We start from the raw sequence: 13,265 nt of genomic DNA on the forward strand, positions 1-13,265 counted from the left end.
CCCAAGGGAACCCTACAAACTGACATCAGGAAACTGGGCTGGCCACTTTTCTTTCCCAAGGAAAAAGGCTGATCTTTGCCTCCAGGGGCCTGTGGCCCTGAAGTGGCCGGACACCTCCAAAAATCCAAACGATCGAGGATGTGTCGCAGACCCAAGCTGCCCCCACCTCAAACCTGTGCTGCCCTGACAGTCCCAAGGGAACCCTACAAACTGACATCAGGAACCTGGGCTGGCCACTTTTCTTTCCCAGGGAAAAAGGACCGGTCTTTGTCTCCAGGGGCCTGTGGCCCTGAAGTGGCCGGACACCTCCAAAAATCCAAACGATCGAAGATGTGTCGCAGACCCAAGCTGCCCCCACCTCAAACCTGTGCTGCCCTGACAGTCCCAAGGGAACCCTACAAACTGACATCAGGAACCTGGGCTGGCCACTTTTCTTTCCCAAGGAAAAGGACCGGTTTTGTCTCCAGGGACCTGTGGCCCTGAAGTGGCCAGACACCTCCAAAAATCCAAACGATCGAAGATGTGTCGCAGACCGAAGCTGCCCCCACCTCAAACCTGTGCTGCCCTGACAGTCCCAAGGAAACCCTACAAACTGACACCAGGAACCTGGGCTGGCCACTTTTCTTTCCCAAGGAAAAAGGCTGATCTTAGCCTCCAGGGGCCTGTGGCCCTGACTGGCCGGACACCTCCAAAAATCCAAACGATCGAGGATGTGTCGCAGACCCAAGCTGCCCCCACCTCAAACCTGTGCTGCCCTGACAGTCCCAAGGGAACCCTACAAACTGACATCAGGAACCTGGGCTGGCCACTTTTCTTTCCCAGGGAAAAAGGACCGGTCTGTGTCTCCAGGGGACTGTGGCCCTGACTGGCCGGACACCTCCAAAAATACAAACGATCGAAGATGTGTCGCAGACCCAAGCTGCCCCCAGCTCAAACCTGTGCTGCCCTGACAGTCCCAAGGGAACCCTACAAACTGACATCAGGAGCCTGGGCTGGCCACTTTTCTTTCCCAAGGGAAAAGGCTGATCTTTGCCTCCAGGGGCCTGTGGCCCTGAAGTGGCCGGACACCTCCAAAAATCCAAACGATCGAAGATGTGTCGCAGACCCAAGCTGCCCCCACCTCAAACCTGTGCTGCCCTGACAGTCCCAAGGGAACCCTACAAACTGACATCAGGAACCTGGGCTGGCCACTTTTCTTTCCCAAGGAAAAAGGCTGATCTTAGCCTCCAGGGGCCTGTGGCCCTGAAGTGGCCGGACACCTCCAAAAATCCAAACGATCGAAGATGTGTCGCAGACCCAAGCTGCCCCCACCTCAAACCTGTGCTGCCCTGACAGTCCCAAGGGAACCCTACAAACTGACATCAGGAACCTGGGCTGGCCACTTTTCTTTCCCAGGGAAAAGGACCAGTCTGTGTCTCCAGGGGCCTGTGGCCCTGAAGTGGCCGGACACCTCCAAAAATCCAAACGATCGAAGATGTGTCGCAGACCCAAGCTGCCCCCAGCTCAAACCTGTGCTGCCCTGACAGTCCCAAGGGAACCCTACAAACTGACATCAGGAACCTGGGCTGGCCACTTTTCTTTCCCAGGGAAAAAGGACCGGTCTTTGTCTCCAGGGGCCTGTGGCCCTGAAGTGGCCGGACACCTCCAAAAATCCAAACGATCGAAGATGTGTCGCAGACCCAAGCTGCCCCCACCTCAAACCTGTGCTGCCCTGACAGTCCCAAGGGAACCCTACAAACTGACATCAGGAACCTGGGCTGGCCACTTTTCTTTCCCAAGGAAAAGGACCGGTTTTGTCTCCAGGGACCTGTGGCCCTGAAGTGGCCAGACACCTCCAAAAATCCAAACGATCGAAGATGTGTCGCAGACCGAAGCTGCCCCCACCTCAAACCTGTGCTGCCCTGACAGTCCCAAGGAAACCCTACAAACTGACACCAGGAACCTGGGCTGGCCACTTTTCTTTCCCAGGGAAAAAGGCTGATCTTAGCCTCCAGGGGCCTGTGGCCCTGACTGGCCGGACACCTCCAAAAATCCAAACGATCGAGGATGTGTCGCAGACCCAAGCTGCCCCCACCTCAAACCTGTGCTGCCCTGACAGTCCCAAGGGAACCCTACAAACTGACATCAGGAACCTGGGCTGGCCACTTTTCTTTCCCAGGGAAAAAGGACCGGTCTGTGTCTCCAGGGGACTGTGGCCCTGACTGGCCGGACACCTCCAAAAATACAAACGATCGAAGATGTGTCGCAGACCCAAGCTGCCCCCAGCTCAAACCTGTGCTGCCCTGACAGTCCCAAGGGAACCCTACAAACTGACATCAGGAGCCTGGGCTGGCCACTTTTCTTTCCCAAGGGAAAAGGCTGATCTTTGCCTCCAGGGGCCTGTGGCCCTGAAGTGGCCGGACACCTCCAAAAATCCAAACGATCGAAGATGTGTCGCAGACCGAAGCTGCCCCCACCTCAAACCTGTGCTGCCCTGACAGTCCCAAGGGAACCCTACAAACTGACATCAGGAACCTGGGCTGGCCACTTTTCTTTCCCAAGGAAAAAGGCTGATCTTAGCCTCCAGGGGCCTGTGGCCCTGAAGTGGCCGGACACCTCCAAAAATCCAAACGATCGAAGATGTGTCGCAGACCCAAGCTGCCCCCACCTCAAACCTGTGCTGCCCTGACAGTCCCAAGGGAACCCTACAAACTGACATCAGGAACCTGGGCTGGCCACTTTTCTTTCCCAGGGAAAAGGACCAGTCTGTGTCTCCAGGGGCCTGTGGCCCTGAAGTGGCCGGACACCTCCAAAAATCCAAACGATCGAAGATGTGTCGCAGACCCAAGCTGCCCCCAGCTCAAACCTGTGCTGCCCTGACAGTCCCAAGGGAACCCTACAAACTGACATCAGGAACCTGGGCTGGCCACTTTTCTTTCCCAAGGAAAAAGGCTGATATTTGCCTCCAGGGGCCTGTGGCCCTGAAGTGGCCGGACACCTCCAAAAATCCAAACGATCGAGGATGTGTCGCAGACCCAAGCTGCCCCCACCTCAAACCTGTGCTGCCCTGACAGTCCCAAGGGAACCCTACAAACTGACATCAGGAACCTGGGCTGGCCACTTTTCTTTCCCAGGGAAAAAGGACCGGTCTTTGTCTCCAGGGGCCTGTGGCCCTGAAGTGGCCGGACACCTCCAAAAATCCAAACGATCGAAGATGTGTCGCAGACCCAAGCTGCCCCCACCTCAAACCTGTGCTGCCCTGACAGTCCCAAGGGAACCCTACAAACTGACATCAGGAACCTGGGCTGGCCACTTTTCTTTCCCAAGGAAAAAGGCTGATCTTAGCCTCCAGGGGCCTGTGGCCCTGAAGTGGCCGGACACCTCCAAAAATCCAAACGATCGAAGATGTGTCGCAGACCCAAGCTGCCCCCACCTCAAACCTGTGCTGCCCTGACAGTCCCAAGGGAACCCTACAAACTGACATCAGGAACCTGGGCTGGCCACTTTTCTTTCCCAGGGAAAAGGACCAGTCTGTGTCTCCAGGGGCCTGTGGCCCTGAAGTGGCCGGACACCTCCAAAAATCCAAACGATCGAAGATGTGTCGCAGACCCAAGCTGCCCCCAGCTCAAACCTGTGCTGCCCTGACAGTCCCAAGGGAACCCTACAAACTGACATCAGGAACCTGGGCTGGCCACTTTTCTTTCCCAAGGAAAAAGGCTGATATTTGCCTCCAGGGGCCTGTGGCCCTGAAGTGGCCGGACACCTCCAAAAATCCAAACGATCGAGGATGTGTCGCAGACCCAAGCTGCCCCCACCTCAAACCTGTGCTGCCCTGACAGTCCCAAGGGAACCCTACAAACTGACATCAGGAACCTGGGCTGGCCACTTTTCTTTCCCAGGGAAAAAGGACCGGTCTTTGTCTCCAGGGGCCTGTGGCCCTGAAGTGGCCGGACACCTCCAAAAATCCAAACGATCGAAGATGTGTCGCAGACCCAAGCTGCCCCCACCTCAAACCTGTGCTGCCCTGACAGTCCCAAGGGAACCCTACAAACTGACATCAGGAACCTGGGCTGGCCACTTTTCTTTCCCAAGGAAAAGGACCGGTTTTTTCTCCAGGGACCTGTGGCCCTGAAGTGGCCGGACACCTCCAAAAATCCAAACGATCGAAGATGTGTCGCAGACCCAAGCTGCCCCCAGCTCAAACCTGTGCTGCCCTGACAGTCCCAAGGGAACCCTACAAACTGACACCAGGAACCTGGGCTGGCCACTTTTCTTTCCCAAGGAAAAAGGCTGATCTTTGCCTCCAGGGGCCTGTGGCCCTGAGTGGCCGGACACCTCCAAAAATCCAAACGATCGAGGATGTGTCGCAGACCCAAGCTGCCCCCAGCTCAAACCTGTGCTGCCCTGACAGTCCCAAGGGAACCCTACAAACTGACATCAGGAGCCTGGGCTGGCCACTTTTCTTTCCCAAGGGAAAAGGCTGATCTTTGCCTCCAGGGGCCTGTGGCCCTGAACTGGCCGGACACCTCCAAAAATCCAAACGATCGAAGATGTGTCGCAGACCCAAGCTGCCCCCACCTCAAACCTGTGCTGCCCTGACAGTCCCAAAGGAACCCTACAAACTGACATCAGGAGCCTGGGCTGGCCACTTTTCTTTCCCAAGGGAAAAGGCTGATCTTTGCCTCCAGGGGCCTGTGGCCCTGAAGTGGCCGGACACCTCCAAAAATCCAAACGATCGAAGATGTGTCGCAGACCCAAGCTGCCCCCAGCTCAAACCTGTGCTGCCCTGACAGTCCCAAGGGAACCCTACAAACTGACACCAGGAACCTGGGCTGGCCACTTTTCTTTCCCAAGGAAAAAGGCTGATCTTTGCCTCCAGGGGCCTGTGGCCCTGAGTGGCCGGACACCTCCAAAAATCCAAACGATCGAGGATGTGTCGCAGACCCAAGATGCCCCCAGCTCAAACCTGTGCTGCCCTGACAGTCCCAAGGGAACCCTACAAACTGACATCAGGAACCTGGGCTGGCCACTTTTCTTTCCCTGGGAAAAAGGACCGGTCTGTGTCTCCAGGGGCCTGTGGCCCTGACTGGCCGGACACCTCCAAAAATACAAACGATCGAAGATGTGTCGCAGACCCAAGCTGCCCCCAGCTCAAACCTGTGCTGCCCTGACAGTCCCAAGGGAACCCTACAAACTGACATCAGGAACCTGGGCTGGCCACTTTTCTTTCCCAGGGAATAGGACCGGTCTGTGTCTCCAGGGGCCTGTGGCCCTGAGTGGCCGGACACCTCCAAAAATCCAAACGATCGAGGATGTGTCGCAGACCCAAGCTGCCCCCACCTCAAACCTGTGCTGCCCTGACAGTCCCAAGGGAACCCTACAAACTGACATCAGGAACCTGGGCTGGCCACTTTTCTTTCCCAGGGAAAAAGGACCGGTCTGTGTCTCCAGGGGACTGTGGCCCTGACTGGCCGGACACCTCCAAAAATACAAACGATCGAAGATGTGTCGCAGACCCAAGCTGCCCCCAGCTCAAACCTGTGCTGCCCTGACAGTCCCAAGGGAACCCTACAAACTGACATCAGGAGCCTGGGCTGGCCACTTTTCTTTCCCAAGGGAAAAGGCTGATCTTTGCCTCCAGGGGCCTGTGGCCCTGAAGTGGCCGGACACCTCCAAAAATCCAAACGATCGAAGATGTGTCGCAGACCCAAGCTGCCCCCACCTCAAACCTGTGCTGCCCTGACAGTCCCAAGGGAACCCTACAAACTGACATCAGGAACCTGGGCTGGCCACTTTTCTTTCCCAAGGAAAAAGGCTGATCTTAGCCTCCAGGGGCCTGTGGCCCTGAAGTGGCCGGACACCTCCAAAAATCCAAACGATCGAAGATGTGTCGCAGACCCAAGCTGCCCCCACCTCAAACCTGTGCTGCCCTGACAGTCCCAAGGGAACCCTACAAACTGACATCAGGAACCTGGGCTGGCCACTTTTCTTTCCCAGGGAAAAGGACCAGTCTGTGTCTCCAGGGGCCTGTGGCCCTGAAGTGGCCGGACACCTCCAAAAATCCAAACGATCGAAGATGTGTCGCAGACCCAAGCTGCCCCCAGCTCAAACCTGTGCTGCCCTGACAGTCCCAAGGGAACCCTACAAACTGACATCAGGAACCTGGGCTGGCCACTTTTCTTTCCCAGGGAAAAAGGACCGGTCTTTGTCTCCAGGGGCCTGTGGCCCTGAAGTGGCCGGACACCTCCAAAAATCCAAACGATCGAAGATGTGTCGCAGACCCAAGCTGCCCCCACCTCAAACCTGTGCTGCCCTGACAGTCCCAAGGGAACCCTACAAACTGACATCAGGAACCTGGGCTGGCCACTTTTCTTTCCCAAGGAAAAAGGCTGATCTTAGCCTCCAGGGGCCTGTGGCCCTGAAGTGGCCGGACACCTCCAAAAATCCAAACGATCGAAGATGTGTCGCAGACCCAAGCTGCCCCCACCTCAAACCTGTGCTGCCCTGACAGTCCCAAGGGAACCCTACAAACTGACATCAGGAACCTGGGCTGGCCACTTTTCTTTCCCAGGGAAAAGGACCAGTCTGTGTCTCCAGGGGCCTGTGGCCCTGAAGTGGCCGGACACCTCCAAAAATCCAAACGATCGAAGATGTGTCGCAGACCCAAGCTGCCCCCAGCTCAAACCTGTGCTGCCCTGACAGTCCCAAGGGAACCCTACAAACTGACATCAGGAACCTGGGCTGGCCACTTTTCTTTCCCAAGGAAAAAGGCTGATATTTGCCTCCAGGGGCCTGTGGCCCTGAAGTGGCCGGACACCTCCAAAAATCCAAACGATCGAGGATGTGTCGCAGACCCAAGCTGCCCCCACCTCAAACCTGTGCTGCCCTGACAGTCCCAAGGGAACCCTACAAACTGACATCAGGAACCTGGGCTGGCCACTTTTCTTTCCCAGGGAAAAAGGACCGGTCTTTGTCTCCAGGGGCCTGTGGCCCTGAAGTGGCCGGACACCTCCAAAAATCCAAACGATCGAAGATGTGTCGCAGACCCAAGCTGCCCCCACCTCAAACCTGTGCTGCCCTGACAGTCCCAAGGGAACCCTACAAACTGACATCAGGAACCTGGGCTGGCCACTTTTCTTTCCCAAGGAAAAAGGCTGATCTTAGCCTCCAGGGGCCTGTGGCCCTGAAGTGGCCGGACACCTCCAAAAATCCAAACGATCGAAGATGTGTCGCAGACCCAAGCTGCCCCCACCTCAAACCTGTGCTGCCCTGACAGTCCCAAGGGAACCCTACAAACTGACATCAGGAACCTGGGCTGGCCACTTTTCTTTCCCAGGGAAAAGGACCAGTCTGTGTCTCCAGGGGCCTGTGGCCCTGAAGTGGCCGGACACCTCCAAAAATCCAAACGATCGAAGATGTGTCGCAGACCCAAGCTGCCCCCAGCTCAAACCTGTGCTGCCCTGACAGTCCCAAGGGAACCCTACAAACTGACATCAGGAACCTGGGCTGGCCACTTTTCTTTCCCAAGGAAAAAGGCTGATATTTGCCTCCAGGGGCCTGTGGCCCTGAAGTGGCCGGACACCTCCAAAAATCCAAACGATCGAGGATGTGTCGCAGACCCAAGCTGCCCCCACCTCAAACCTGTGCTGCCCTGACAGTCCCAAGGGAACCCTACAAACTGACATCAGGAACCTGGGCTGGCCACTTTTCTTTCCCAGGGAAAAAGGACCGGTCTTTGTCTCCAGGGGCCTGTGGCCCTGAAGTGGCCGGACACCTCCAAAAATCCAAACGATCGAAGATGTGTCGCAGACCCAAGCTGCCCCCACCTCAAACCTGTGCTGCCCTGACAGTCCCAAGGGAACCCTACAAACTGACATCAGGAACCTGGGCTGGCCACTTTTCTTTCCCAAGGAAAAGGACCGGTTTTTTCTCCAGGGACCTGTGGCCCTGAAGTGGCCGGACACCTCCAAAAATCCAAACGATCGAAGATGTGTCGCAGACCCAAGCTGCCCCCAGCTCAAACCTGTGCTGCCCTGACAGTCCCAAGGGAACCCTACAAACTGACACCAGGAACCTGGGCTGGCCACTTTTCTTTCCCAAGGAAAAAGGCTGATCTTTGCCTCCAGGGGCCTGTGGCCCTGAGTGGCCGGACACCTCCAAAAATCCAAACGATCGAGGATGTGTCGCAGACCCAAGCTGCCCCCAGCTCAAACCTGTGCTGCCCTGACAGTCCCAAGGGAACCCTACAAACTGACATCAGGAGCCTGGGCTGGCCACTTTTCTTTCCCAAGGGAAAAGGCTGATCTTTGCCTCCAGGGGCCTGTGGCCCTGAACTGGCCGGACACCTCCAAAAATCCAAACGATCGAAGATGTGTCGCAGACCCAAGCTGCCCCCACCTCAAACCTGTGCTGCCCTGACAGTCCCAAAGGAACCCTACAAACTGACATCAGGAGCCTGGGCTGGCCACTTTTCTTTCCCAAGGGAAAAGGCTGATCTTTGCCTCCAGGGGCCTGTGGCCCTGAAGTGGCCGGACACCTCCAAAAATCCAAACGATCGAAGATGTGTCGCAGACCCAAGCTGCCCCCAGCTCAAACCTGTGCTGCCCTGACAGTCCCAAGGGAACCCTACAAACTGACATCAGGAAGCTGGGCTGGCCACTTTTCTTTCCCTGGGAAAAAGGACCGGTCTGTGTCTCCAGGGGCCTGTGGCCCTGACTGGCCGGACACCTCCAAAAATACAAACGATCGAAGATGTGTCGCAGACCCAAGCTGCCCCCAGCTCAAACCTGTGCTGCCCTGACAGTCCCAAGGGAACCCTACAAACTGACATCAGGAACCTGGGCTGGCCACTTTTCTTTCCCAGGGAATAGGACCGGTCTGTGTCTCCAGGGGCCTGTGGCCCTGAGTGGCCGGACACCTCCAAAAATCCAAACGATCGAGGATGTGTCGCAGACCCAAACTGCCCCCACCTCAAACCTGTGCTGCCCTGACAGTCCCAAGGAAACCCTACAAACTGACACCAGGAACCTGGGCTGGCCACTTTTCTTTCCCAAGTAAAAAGGCTGATCTTAGCCTCCAGGGGCCTGTGGCCCTGACTGGCCGGACACCTCCAAAAATCCAAACGATCGAGGATGTGTCGCAGACCCAAGCTGCCCCCACCTCAAACCTGTGCTGCCCTGACAGTCCCAAGGGAACCCTACAAACTGACATCAGGAACCTGGGCTGGCCACTTTTCTTTCCCAGGGAAAAAGGACCGGTCTGTGTCTCCAGGGGACTGTGGCCCTGACTGGCCGGACACCTCCAAAAATACAAACGATCGAAGATGTGTCGCAGACCCAAGCTGCCCCCAGCTCAAACCTGTGCTGCCCTGACAGTCCCAAGGGAACCCTACAAACTGACATCAGGAGCCTGGGCTGGCCACTTTTCTTTCCCAAGGGAAAAGGCTGATCTTTGCCTCCAGGGGCCTGTGGCCCTGAAGTGGCCGGACACCTCCAAAAATCCAAACGATCGAAGATGTGTCGCAGACCCAAGCTGCCCCCACCTCAAACCTGTGCTGCCCTGACAGTCCCAAGGGAACCCTACAAACTGACATCAGGAACCTGGGCTGGCCACTTTTCTTTCCCAAGGAAAAAGGCTGATCTTAGCCTCCAGGGGCCTGTGGCCCTGAAGTGGCCGGACACCTCCAAAAATCCAAACGATCGAAGATGTGTCGCAGACCCAAGCTGCCCCCACCTCAAACCTGTGCTGCCCTGACAGTCCCAAGGGAACCCTACAAACTGACATCAGGAACCTGGGCTGGCCACTTTTCTTTCCCAGGGAAAAGGACCGGTCTGTGTCTCCAGGGGCCTGTGGCCCTGAAGTGGCCGGACACCTCCAAAAATCCAAACGATCGAAGATGTGTCGCAGACCCAAGCTGCCCCCAGCTCAAACCTGTGCTGCCCTGACAGTCCCAAGGGAACCCTACAAACTGACATCAGGAACCTGGGCTGGCCACTTTTCTTTCCCAAGGAAAAAGGCTGATATTTGCCTCCAGGGGCCTGTGGCCCTGAAGTGGCCGGACACCTCCAAAAATCCAAACGATCGAGGATGTGTCGCAGACCCAAGCTGCCCCCACCTCAAACCTGTGCTGCCCTGACAGTCCCAAGGGAACCCTACAAACTGACATCAGGAACCTGGGCTGGCCACTTTTCTTTCCCAGGGAAAAAGGACCGGTCTTTGTCTCCAGGGGCCTGTGGCCCTGAAGTGGCCGGACACCTCCAAAAATCCAAACGATCGAAGATGTGTCGCAGACCCAAGCTGCCCCCACCTCAAACCTGTGCTGCCCTGACAGTCCCAAGGGAACCCTACAAAATGACATCAGGAACCTGGGCTGGCCACTTTTCTTTCCCAAGGAAAAGGACCGGTTTTTTCTCCAGGGACCTGTGGCCCTGAAGTGGCCGGACACCTCCAAAAATCCAAACGATCGAAGATGTGTCGCAGACCGAAGCTGCCCCCACCTCAAACCTGTGCTGCCCTGACAGTCCCAAGGGAACCCTACAAACTGACACCAGGAACCTGGGCTGGCCACTTTTCTTTCCCAAGGAAAAAGGCTGATCTTTGCCTCCAGGGGCCTGTGGCCCTGAGTGGCCGGACACCTCCAAAAATCCAAACGATCGAGGATGTGTCGCAGACCCAAGCTGCCCCCAGCTCAAACCTGTGCTGCCCTGACAGTCCCAAGGGAACCCTACAAACTGACATCAGGAGCCTGGGCTGGTCACTTTTCTTTCCCAAGGGAAAAGGCTGATCTTTGCCTCCAGGGGCCTGTGGCCCTGAAGTGGCCGGACACCTCCAAAAATCCAAACGATCGAAGATGTGTCGCAGACCCAAGCTGCCCCCAGCTCAAACCTGTGCTGCCCTGACAGTCCCAAGGGAACCCTACAAACTGACATCAGGAAGCTGGGCTGGCCACTTTTCTTTCCCTGGGAAAAAGGACCGGTCTGTGTCTCCAGGGGCCTGTGGCCCTGACTGGCCGGACACCTCCAAAAATACAAACGATCGAAGATGTGTCGCAGACCCAAGCTGCCCCCAGCTCAAACCTGTGCTGCCCTGACAGTCCCAAGGGAACCCTACAAACTGACATCAGGAACCTGGGCTGGCCACTTTTCTTTCCCAGGGAATAGGACCGGTCTGTGTCTCCAGGGGCCTGTGGCCCTGAGTGGCCGGACACCTCCAAAAATCCAAACGATCGAGGATGTGTCGCAGACCCAAACTGCCCCCACCTCAAACCTGTGCTGCCCTGACAGTCCCAAGGAAACCCTACAAACTGACACCAGGAACCTGGGCTGGCCACTTTTCTTTCCCAAGTAAAAAGGCTGATCTTAGCCTCCAGGGGCCTGTGGCCCTGACTGGCCGGACACCTCCAAAAATCCAAACGATCGAGGATGTGTCGCAGACCCAAGCTGCCCCCACCTCAAACCTGTGCTGCCCTGACAGTCCCAAGGGAACCCTACAAACTGACATCAGGAACCTGGGCTGGCCACTTTTCTTTCCCAGGGAAAAAGGACCGGTCTGTGTCTCCAGGGGACTGTGGCCCTGACTGGCCGGACACCTCCAAAAATACAAACGATCGAAGATGTGTCGCAGACCCAAGCTGCCCCCAGCTCAAACCTGTGCTGCCCTGACAGTCCCAAGGGAACCCTACAAACTGACATCAGGAGCCTGGGCTGGCCACTTTTCTTTCCCAAGGGAAAAGGCTGATCTTTGCCTCCAGGGGCCTGTGGCCCTGAAGTGGCCGGACACCTCCAAAAATCCAAACGATCGAAGATGTGTCGCAGACCCAAGCTGCCCCCACCTCAAACCTGTGCTGCCCTGACAGTCCCAAGGGAACCCTACAAACTGACATCAGGAACCTGGGCTGGCCACTTTTCTTTCCCAAGGAAAAAGGCTGATCTTAGCCTCCAGGGGCCTGTGGCCCTGAAGTGGCCGGACACCTCCAAAAATCCAAACGATCGAAGATGTGTCGCAGACCCAAGCTGCCCCCACCTCAAACCTGTGCTGCCCTGACAGTCCCAAGGGAACCCTACAAACTGACATCAGGAACCTGGGCTGGCCACTTTTCTTTCCCAGGGAAAAGGACCGGTCTGTGTCTCCAGGGGCCTGTGGCCCTGAAGTGGCCGGACACCTCCAAAAATCCAAACGATCGAAGATGTGTCGCAGACCCAAGCTGCCCCCAGCTCAAACCTGTGCTGCCCTGACAGTCCCAAGGGAACCCTACAAACTGACATCAGGAACCTGGGCTGGCCACTTTTCTTTCCCAAGGAAAAAGGCTGATATTTGCCTCCAGGGGCCTGTGGCCCTGAAGTGGCCGGACACCTCCAAAAATCCAAACGATCGAGGATGTGTCGCAGACCCAAGCTGCCCCCACCTCAAACCTGTGCTGCCCTGACAGTCCCAAGGGAACCCTACAAACTGACATCAGGAACCTGGGCTGGCCACTTTTCTTTCCCAGGGAAAAAGGACCGGTCTTTGTCTCCAGGGGCCTGTGGCCCTGAAGTGGCCGGACACCTCCAAAAATCCAAACGATCGAAGATGTGTCGCAGACCCAAGCTGCCCCCACCTCAAACCTGTGCTGCCCTGACAGTCCCAAGGGAACCCTACAAAATGACATCAGGAACCTGGGCTGGCCACTTTTCTTTCCCAAGGAAAAGGACCGGTTTTTTCTCCAGGGACCTGTGGCCCTGAAGTGGCCGGACACCTCCAAAAATCCAAACGATCGAAGATGTGTCGCAGACCGAAGCTGCCCCCACCTCAAACCTGTGCTGCCCTGACAGTCCCAAGGGAACCCTACAAACTGACACCAGGAACCTGGGCTGGCCACTTTTCTTTCCCAAGGAAAAAGGCTGATCTTTGCCTCCAGGGGCCTGTGGCCCTGAGTGGCCGGACACCTCCAAAAATCCAAACGATCGAGGATGTGTCGCAGACCCAAGCTGCCCCCAGCTCAAACCTGTGCTGCCCTGACAGTCCCAAGGGAACCCTACAAACTGACATCAGGAGCCTGGGCTGGTCACTTTTCTTTCCCAAGGGAAAAGGCTGATCTTTGCCTCCAGGGGCCTGTGGCCCTGAACTGGCCGGACACCTCCAAAAATCCAAACGATCGAAGATGTGTCGCAGACCCAAGCTGCCCCCACCTCAAACCTGTGCTGCCCTGACAGTCCCAAAGGAACCCTACAAACTGACATCAGGAGCCTGGGCTGGCCACTTTTCTTTCCCAAGGGAAAAGGCTGATCTTTGCCTCCAGGGGCCTGTGG

This window comes from Vidua macroura, unplaced genomic scaffold, assembly GCF_024509145.1.
Source record: "Vidua macroura isolate BioBank_ID:100142 unplaced genomic scaffold, ASM2450914v1 whyUn_scaffold_133, whole genome shotgun sequence".
Classification (NCBI taxonomy): domain Eukaryota; kingdom Metazoa; phylum Chordata; class Aves; order Passeriformes; family Viduidae; genus Vidua; species Vidua macroura.